Consider the following 9,341-nt stretch of genomic DNA (forward strand, 5'->3'; position numbering starts at 1 on the left):
GAATTATACTTGAACGGAATGATGATATCTTAAATTAAGCAATCCATGTGCGTGTCGAGTTTAGCTTCTAGGACCAAAATAAAGCCGGGGTTGCATAAAGATCGAAAGCTCTGAGTCGAACGGGCCGATCGCTGAAAACTACCGATGCAACAAAATATTCAGTCGAGGTTAAAGAGGTTCGGGTCACCTGACTCACTGCATATGTTACCAAATTTTAACTTCCTTCACATTAATTCTGGGACCGGTTGTATCATACGCGTGTAGACTGAATCTTTTGGCATAGATAGAAAAGCTCGAGAGAAAAGGAAACGAAAATAGTCGAAGAGGTAAATAAAACATTGTACTTTACGTATATTTTGTTTTCATCCGCTGCCATGGTGTCAACCACGGCTTGCTGAACACAGTTAGGAATGGTCGTATGACACTGACCTGGTGGCAGCGAGATAGCGTGAATAAGCGTGGAATGTAAATGGGGATTCACTGTCTTTTACCGTTCCTTTGAAATCTTAAAAGTGTTTGCGGGCCTGTGCGACTCCTGTTATTCCTCCGTGACAAATTCGTTGCTTGGAGGCGACTGAAGAGATTCAGAAAGAATTGAAACTGCAGCCATGCCCGAGAATCTATTCATTTGACAGCAGCTACACTCACAGCCGATGGCTGTGTGAATAATATCAAATTCGCGAGCCATTTAACGGGGAATCGACCCTTGACATGCAAACGCATTATAAAGAGACAGCAACCTTCTAATACACGAAATATTTTTCATATCATACATTTAATGACGTAAATAAAGGATTCGCGAAAGGAGAAGCCTTACGCCTCCTAAGACCAAATTTGTCACGCTCAACGTTTAATAAAAAGGGTACAGATTTTCAAATATGCTTAAAGAATAAAGAATACTTAGAATAGGGGTTTGAGAAACGTATCTCTGGAGTTATTTTCTGCGGGAGAGACTGATACTTGAAAACAAACAAAAAAAAATAGTGCGCACACATGACAATATCACCTTTTGTAACACAATCTCAACGGGCTTTGCTAAACCTCAAGAACATACAGATGGGGAAATGACACCTTAAAACTAACCCTTAATATCACATCGCAAACGAAAGTCATTAGAGGGTATCCTAATAACAGCTAAGCTTTTAGGTCAAAAGATTTAAAACGCAAGCGAATGGCAGGAGTCGCACAAGCCTATCAACACCTTTTAACGATCGACTGCCTTTTGCTTTCTGGCTTTCCCGGCGTGTTGCCGTGTGCAGTGTAGAGTTATTCATTGGTCTAGTGACTCCTTTCATGGCTCACATTCAACTGTCCTTCAGTCAATGATCAAGATAGTAGATTTACCATACAATACTCACGATAAGTTAATTTGCTTTTACTTATGAAAGCAGATTTACATAGTAACAATAGTATGCAATAGTAACGCTGTGTAACGCAACAACAGGGCTTTTCTCGACCGTAATCGGTCTCAAACACATGCACCATTAAAGAGCGTTTGGTCAGTGCTGTTAAAGAAGGATCAAAGTGGCCATCAAAATCTTTGAAAGGCTCCAAACTACGACGTACATCAAATTTGACCGTCTCTAAATCCGGTCTCAAATTACATACTAAAAACAGTGATTGCGTTTGCCCTTGAGAACCATTCAATACGTGACAAATACGTATAAAAAATACTTGGAAAAATTTCCGCACAGTTCCATACTATTGTAAAACAAATCTGTTTTCCCAGTGGAAATGTAATGTTTTTGTCATTGTTTTCTCTATCCAAGAACTGAATGCATAATGTAGTATGGGGCTGTGCGGAAATTTAACCAAATAGTTTTACACATTCAGAATAAATCAAATTTCATGTACCTATGGTGAAAGGCAAAAGGAGCGGCCTAACTTTTACAGAATGTTCAGTCAAAATGCGCCGAATTCTGTCGTTTTACCGCCGTATTGAAAATGAAGCTACTACAATGCAACGCAATCGGAGTGCGCAACACCACCTGGTTCCTCTCCATTAAGGTGATTTCACTAGATGGAACGTGATGCAGACCATCTCATTCCACTATCGATTTTATTTGACTGCGACCGTGCGTACCTTTCTTGCCTAAAAAGAAAGTTCGTGACTCCAGCACGCAACTGAACGAGGTAAGCTTCGATTTAAGAAAAAATCTTACTCAACAGAGCCAATCTTCGCACAAACACAGCTTTGCTTGTTGCTTCAACGAGTCATTTCGATTCCGGCAAATCTTTAAAAAGTAAGGGCTATAAGAGAGAAAAGTAAAATTACAGACCGGAAACACCGATGGTTTTCCTTGCACAGGTAGATTGTTGACTTCGGTCTCATCTGAAGTTTCGTCAGTAACCATTAAGTTGCCTTTACTCTGGCGAATCTCGAATTGCTCATCAGCACGATGTTGACGTTTATTTTTCATATTATTTCCATGTTTCCTCTTGCCGTGATTCTCAGGCACTTTCATGACTGTTCCACAAACTTCAAGCGATTTTCACGAGTTGAGGTTTCGAATTCAAGGTGGTAATTTGCAATGAACATGCAATGAGTATTAAGATATCAGACCTAAATCGAATTTGATGCATAAAATCATCGTACTGTTAAAGATTCTGCTTTCTTTCACTTTTACATGAAAAATCGCCTTCCATGTGGCGTGCGTAACAAGCGGTTTTGTGTGCGCTTGACTGTTTTTAAGTGCGTTAAGCGATAAGCGACGAAGCCTCGAGTGGAAGCTTCTGCCTTCAGCCTCCCCGGGGACGCCTGTCATCGCTGTAACGCACACAAATCAGCCAGTTCCAATCCCATACAGGCCTGAATATTTTTTCTTTCAGGCCTTATTTTGACTACTGCTCGGGTAGTGTTCATTACTATCAAGATCGCTTTCATATTCACGTCTTTATCCGCGGTTCACATATATGATTTTCATATATTCACAGTCATTTATTCTAAGGAATATTGCTTATGTAAAGAAAACAATAGTGGTACTGAATATGATAGCGATCTTCGCAGTAATGAACACTACTTTAACAGAAGTGAAAAGAAGGCCTGAAAAAAAAAAAAAAATTCAGGCCTGTGCGGGATTTGAACCCATGACCTTGGCGATACCGGTGCAATTTTTTTCAGGCCTTCTTTTCACTACTGCTTAAGTAGTATTCATTACTGCGAAGATCGCTATCATATTCACGTCTTTATCCGCAGTTCAAATATGACTTTCATATATGCGCAGCCCCAATAGAAGTACTCTAACTTCAATTGAAGCGCAAAGGGCCGCGCTGGAATCAACCTATTTTAGCCGAAATACTTTCCGCACGCGTATGATGCAACCGGTCCCAGAAATAATGTGAAGAAAGTTAAATTTTTGTAACATATGCAGTGAATCTAGCGACCCTTTACCTCGACTGAATGTTTTATTGCATAATCGTTCGTCTCTAAATGCGTAATTATTTCATGCATCAGTAGTTTTCAGCGATCGGTCCGTTCGTTTTAGAGCCTCTGATCTGTCTGCAGCCCCGGTTTTACTTTAATCCTAAAAGCTAAATTTGACACGCACTTAAATGATTTCTTAAAACATCATCATTTCGTTCAAGTACAATTCTTAATTACCAGGACCCAAAAATTGAGCAAGTAATACGAAAAAAACAATTACGTAAGGGTGTAAGATGAATAGCAGAGCGAAGACGCATAAATTATGACTGATTATGCAGTTGTTAGCGGCTGGCAATCTCTATCTAAACATTCCAGAACAGAACATATGAAAAATTCTATTTTAAGACTGGGTCCCATCTGTCTTCGTGCTCTACCTAAGTAGAAATTTCAAAGACTATTGCATAGATAGCTGCTGAACATTTTGATGCGAGAGGATACTTATTTTGACGTCCATACTTAAATTGATAAATTTATAAAATTACAATCTTTTTAGCTTCATTTGTTGTTGTTGTTGTTTATTTCGCGTTTAATTTTATTCTAGTTGTAACATGTAATACCTAATTGGCTTATCGTTAACTTATCTTGCTGTTTTTCACTGTTCGTATATGTGCATGCTTTCGTAGTCATTTCCTCGTTTTACTTAAACTTGTTATTGAAGAATTTATTTTAATGTTTGTTTCCCTCCCGCCTCGATGAATTTCGCTGGTCGGGATTGTTAGATATGTATTTTAATTGCTAAAATAAATAAATTTGTTTTGTTTTTTGTTTTTGTTACCCATTGTTTGTCACGTAAGATACGGCGTTAACCTTTAGTTTCAATTTTCACCAATCATCAATTGTTATTTTTGACCAAAAAATAGACTGCAACAGAATATCAAAGCACCAAGTGATTGCATATGATGATTAAGTGGAAATTAGACTAATTTTAATTTTCCTCCATTCCCCCCACCCCCCCTCCCAACCATTTTTTTTTTTATGACAATATCCATCTTTCTTTCGAACTTTTAATTCAAGAATTTAATCAGTTTCGGCTGAGTGATATTTTCGAATCCCTGACTTATCTTAAATCGTCATTTACTCGAAAGTTTTCAGGATTAAAAGAAGACAAACAATTAAATATCTGGAGACAGAACGTTTGTCAAAGAATTGAAAAAGTTCTGTTGGTGGTGAGATTTAGACGGATTTCTTGTTTGAACGAAAGTCCATTGTAAAATGTGTCATGCTTTCGCCATAACCCAGTTTATTTTGAGATCAGTAGTTGTGCCACGGATTTTGGGACATTGTGAACCATCCCACGCGATTTACTTCCATTCCCATGTCTTCTTTTCAGATGTTTCTTTTGGCCAAAAACGTACGCTTTTCTCGACGAACTTTGGTTCCAGTCTTTCAACGGTTGTTAAGCTTGAATGTGCTGAGCGGTCACAAAGAAATTCGTACACTTGAATGTCATAATGGCGAAAAGGTTTGTGTTCATGTTATTCTTGTCAAGCGTGCAATTTGCACTTTGTCTTTGCAATGTCTGTTTGCAATGAGGTATGAGATCTGATTACTGAACAAGTCACGGCTAAAAACTCAAAAAATATATACCCAGTCCCCTAGCTTGCCAACCCTAAAAAACTTTCTTCTGCTACCTGTGTGCGTAATAGTGTGTTATATAATTAATTTACGGAAATTGGAATTTTAGCATCTTATTAAAGACAGGAGGCCAGAAGCTAAAAGACTGAGTCGTCTTAGGCAAACAATTCTCATCTCGAGGAAACGAACTAACAAGCTAAGATTGTACTGATTAAGACAAGGGCTCATACCCAAGCCAACAGTTACTCATCATCACGCTTTTCCAATTGTAGGTGAAACCAACCTTCTCGTCCCAAGAAATGCAACGCCGTCTGGACATGATTCGACGCCATATGGAGACAAACGGGATTGACGCATGCGTATTTACATCTTATCACAACATACATTATTACAGCGATTTCCTGTACTGTTACTTTGGTCGGCCGTATGCGCTCATTGTCACCCCGTCGAAGACGACAAGTGTTTCTGCTGGTAAGCTTTGCTGTATAATCTTCTTCTTCTTTTCCCTATTTTTTTAATTTTATTTTTCAGTAAGGTTCTGGTAGTAATCATTGATCACCTTGGAGTGGGAAGGGGGGGGGAGGAAGGGGTCGGAAGATTTTGAAGGGGGGGGCCATTTGGGGATCAAAATCCTCCGACCCACCCCACCCCCTTCTACTGATGAGAGAACATTTGTTCGAAAAGTGCAACGCGATTTTTCTCCATTTTGCAGGCATCGACTACGGTCAGCCGTGGCGCCGAACATTCGGTGAGAACATCGTATATACGGACTGGAAAAGAGACAATTACTATCACGCTGTACAACAACAGGTTTGCATGAGGATTGCTGTGATCGTAAAATTTGTCGCAGGATATTTTCGCTTCTTAGCAGTCACTAAGACGTCAATTATCTCTACAAGGTTGGCGATGCGAAAACAGTAGGCCTGGAGTTTGATTGGGTCCATCTCGACAATCACCGAAAGTTCTCCGATGCTTTACCTTATGCAAAATTCGTAGATGTCAGTCAACCGACCATGAAAATGCGCATGATTAAATCTCCCGAAGAAATTGAACTTATAAAGCAAGGAGCACGTATCGCTGATCTTGGAGGAGAGGCAGTTGTTAAGGCAATCAAGGAAGGTGCCGCTGAGCACGAGATTGCTTTGGCGTCAACAAACGCGATGGTCAAAGAGATCGCCGACACATATCCACATTCTGAAATACGAGATAGTAAGTTTCAATTGTTCATCCTTTTAAAATTCCTTTATTCATTTTCTTTTTGTTTCTTGGGAGTCTTCAATTACAAGAAAAAAATGTGGAGCGCAGGGTTGCCCCCACCCCCGCCACCCACCGCGGTGGCCTGGGTCAAATTCCTGGACCTGAGTCGCGTTCCACGAAAGTACCAATAGTTGCCGATTCCGAAAAAATACGAGCTTTTCGCTTGTATTTCGTAAAACTTGAACTGAAGACATCACAACGGCCAGTTAAAATAAGGAAGAGTATAAAAAGAAGCAATTTAAAACTAAAAATTGAAACCCTTGTGAATTCCCAAGCTTTCTCGCAGCCGTTCATTCGAATGTCATGAAGTGCTCCCCCGAAATTAACGGCGGACTTTTTTTTGGTTAATTTTATTGTCGCTCTTGTATTTCTCAGCATGGACTTGGTTCCAATCAGGAATTAATACCGATGGTGCTCATAATCCAGTTACCACGCGGCGATTGCGTAAGGGAGACATACTCAGTTTGAACTGCTTTCCTATGATAGCTGGGTAAGTTGTTGTTTAAAATTTTTTACGCAATCTGCTTAACGTCAGGTGTCTGCTATCTGGGACACTTGCGACAGAGGGCCAAGCGGAGTAATTACTTGAGTATAAATCATATAGCTTTGATTTAAAAGACTTTATTTACAACGGAAGACTCCGAGGTCCAATGCTTTGTGCGGTAATCTCGGAATCGACAGGTCTGGCTTCATTAGGTTCCAGTCCTTTCTCTATGGAGATGATAAACAGAAATTGTAATAAAAACAATATCAATATGTTTTTGAAAAACTTAATTTTTCAGTTGAAAAGTTGTTGCAGCATCATCATTATCAGATCTCCGTTTTCTATCCCTTTATTCCGAGCTGCTGGACAAATATGGCAACCCGCAGCCATAATAATTTTCCACAAATCCTGAACAGGCATGGCAAGCCGGAGCATTAATCGACTACTGTGTTTCTTTCCAGTTAGCCCCTTTGCACGTTAATTCTCAGTTCTGTATCTTTATGTCTTCCCTAGATACTACACAGCACTTGAGCGTACACTCTTTTGTGATCACGTGCCATCAGACCGGCATATAGAACTCTGGGAAGTCAACTGCAAGGTTCATCGTCGGGGCCTGGAGCTCATAAAGCCAGGCGCGCGTTGCAGTGACATAGCTAACGAACTGAACGAGCTATACCTCGAACACGATTTGCTGAAATATCGTACGTTTGGATACGGTCATTCCTTCGGCGTTCTTTCTCATTATTACGGACGTGAAGCTGGGCTGGAAATCCGCGAAGATATCGAGACGGTGTTACATCCAAACATGGTGGTATCCATGGAACCAATGATTACAGTACCCGAGAGGGAGCCTGGTGCAGGTGGATATAGAGAACACGATATACTGGTTGTCAAGGAAACAGATAGCGAAAATATTACAAAGTTCCCATATGGACCAGAACACAATATCATCAAAAACTAATTCCTGGTAGTTAATTGCAACCTATAAGCCACAAGCCATAAGCCGCTGTTACTATGGCTTTTCTTATAGGATTTCTACTCTTGAATTTCTACACAGCGATATAGGACTCACAGCCAATTTTACTAATGAGCTGACCGTGAAAAAATGAGTCACCTCAGAGGGACCGGAGAGACAGAGTTATTAAAACATATTTAATCATATTCTCCCTTTCATATATTTTATCTACATACTTCTTTAGGAGCACCCTCATATCTCCACTTCGTTCCTCCACATGGAACTTTAGATGTTTTTGAAGCTCCCGTGACTAGAAATTCTTGCAGAACAGAAAGTATCTTATAGCATCGTTCAGAAATGAAAAAATGCCGAGGGGGAAGTGTCAAAAGCCTAACTGTCACTCGTCTCTTTTTCCACGATCCCCCCTCCCCCTCTTAGGATCAGTGCAAGGCTGACTCGTCTCACATGAAAACGACTGAAACCACGTTGTGTTTGTCACACAGAGTAAGGCGAATACCAATATAATCACTCGATAAGCTGGAAACCACTCCGCTTCGCGTCGTGGTTTCCTACGCTTATCTCGTGTTCTCCCAACCTCACGCGTGTTTACACCAGGCTATGTAAACACAGAAACCATTTTACATTTCTTCACCGAAAAACTTCTCTCCTTGCGTAAGGTCTATTGTGAAATCGTCATCACGTAATGGTCTCGAAATATTACAAACTAGTCAGGAATCGCTAGGAAATAACTCATTTAAGTCTTTTCAGTTGTATTTATATATGAACTGCCTGTTTTCATGCTTGTTAACGTATTTAATGAACAAATTACGATGTTTGAAAATATACCTCTATTAAGGAGAGAAGTCGTTGTCCACGGAGATGGAAAATATGTTTACCGAGCTGTTGCTCTCTGAAAGGATGAAATAAGCGATGAAAAACATGAGGAAATCCCTCGCTCAAGTGATAGTTTGTTTGAGAAAAATCCAAAGGTCTTTGAACTGCAACTTTTCTTCTCGAACTCCCTGAAGGATCTTGTCAAGAAAAGCAAGATCACGGAAACTCCGGCAAAAACTGTGGACATATCATCGGTTGTGCATCACTCCTTAAGGGACCGATTTGTATTACTCTTCGTCACAGAAGAAAGGATTCAGCTTTGAGCCAACTATCAACACTGATTCGTTCACATTCACCACAACAAAGAAGCAGTATAGGTGATTCATCACTTTAATGTACCGGAATAATATTTAATTCTCAAGCAACTATTCTAGCGCTCTTTTGTATTACCAAGCCACGAAAAACGCTGGAAGTACTGAGACTTAACACAAGTACAAAAAACTGGAACGGCTTAGTTGAGTTATTCCTAGGCGATTTATAGTTATGTTTTCAAAATTTCGAGACTATTACGAGATGTCAAATTCACAATAAACCTTACGCATGAAGACAAGTTAATCGGTAGATTTTACAACATATTACATGGTTTTTCAAACAAAAACTTACGCCTCCCTTGTATCAGCATTACCCAAATCAATTTCTGATAAAAGAGCGGCGAAAAAGCGAAAATCTCTCGTTTATCTGGACGTCGGAACGTCCTTTCGCCATACATTTCCTTCAAGTGAGTTGCAATGTCTTCCTCGTGGCGATCCCAG

At 40.0% G+C, this 9,341-nt stretch overlaps 1 long non-coding RNA gene across 1 annotated transcript; it reads right to left on the reverse strand.

Annotated features, from left to right (window-relative positions):
- Positions 1–6,238: 6,238 nt before the first annotated feature.
- On the reverse strand, positions 6,239–9,317 carry LOC131776894 (uncharacterized). Its single transcript, XR_009339589.2, has 3 exons — positions 9,193–9,317; positions 7,417–7,591; positions 6,239–6,967 (listed from the first exon to the last, which is right to left on the reverse strand). It is a non-coding gene; the product is annotated as an uncharacterized lncRNA (long non-coding RNA).
- Between the last annotated feature and the right edge of the window lie 24 nt (positions 9,318–9,341).

This window comes from Pocillopora verrucosa, chromosome 3 (assembly GCF_036669915.1).
Source record: "Pocillopora verrucosa isolate sample1 chromosome 3, ASM3666991v2, whole genome shotgun sequence".
Lineage (NCBI taxonomy): Eukaryota > Metazoa > Cnidaria > Anthozoa > Scleractinia > Pocilloporidae > Pocillopora > Pocillopora verrucosa.